This window comes from Pseudophryne corroboree, chromosome 4, assembly GCF_028390025.1.
Source record: "Pseudophryne corroboree isolate aPseCor3 chromosome 4, aPseCor3.hap2, whole genome shotgun sequence".
Lineage (NCBI taxonomy): Eukaryota > Metazoa > Chordata > Amphibia > Anura > Myobatrachidae > Pseudophryne > Pseudophryne corroboree.
Genome location: NC_086447.1, coordinates 467,193,667 through 467,194,580, shown reverse-complemented (window position 1 = coordinate 467,194,580; position 914 = coordinate 467,193,667).

Here is a 914-nt window from a genome sequence, read left to right as displayed (position 1 = left end):
CCTGACTCAGGCCTGGTAGCTGTCCGTGGTGCTGATGTCCAACATCCAGGTTCCCCGGCCTCTTATAGAGCAGTGCTGTGTATAGGACATGGGCAACTCCTAAGGAATGTGCCAGCTCAGAAGCACACACGCCCTTCACTCCTGAGTGTCAAAGTCACGGGAAGAGGCTAAATTCCCAACTACAGACGGATCTCTGGCATCTTGCAAAGCGCTCAAGCTGATCTAATAACCCAGACGCGCAAAGCTTGAAAATAATGGAAAAAATGAACCAGGGAGCATATGCATCTATTCGTATAATGAGATAGGATCGGAAGCCTGTGAGAATCTGCTGGATAAAGACAATTATTCCTGAATATTAACCCCTACGCTGACCCATTTATATATTAGTATATTTTCCACCTAAATTAAATATTTATTTAGGGAAAATAATTTAAGCCATTTTCGTTTACGAAATATCGATGATCTGTTATAGTGAGCTTTCGAATCATTTTTTTTTTAAATAAATGTTCGCAATTTAATTTTGTTTGAAACAGCAGCACACATAGGCAAAAGAGCGTGGCTAATTAGGTAACACGCTTACAGGAAGTGAGACTCATCAAAAGCGTTATACTGTATTGCCAATTCCTTTTAAATATAGTTTCTGCAATTAGTTATACAAAGTTTGAAGGTGTAGCGTTTGGGAAGGCATACTCAGAAATAATAAACGAGTTGAAAGTTATAATATTAATACACATGTGTACGTGTGTGTGTGTGTGTGTGTGTGTGTGTGTGTGTGTGTGTATATATATACATACATATAGACATACATATGTGTGTGCGACATAGCAGCATCCCTGGACTGACATGGCAGACAGGGCACCCCTGGACTTATACAGCAGGCAGGGCACCCCAAGCAAAATAGAGTGGTATGGTAA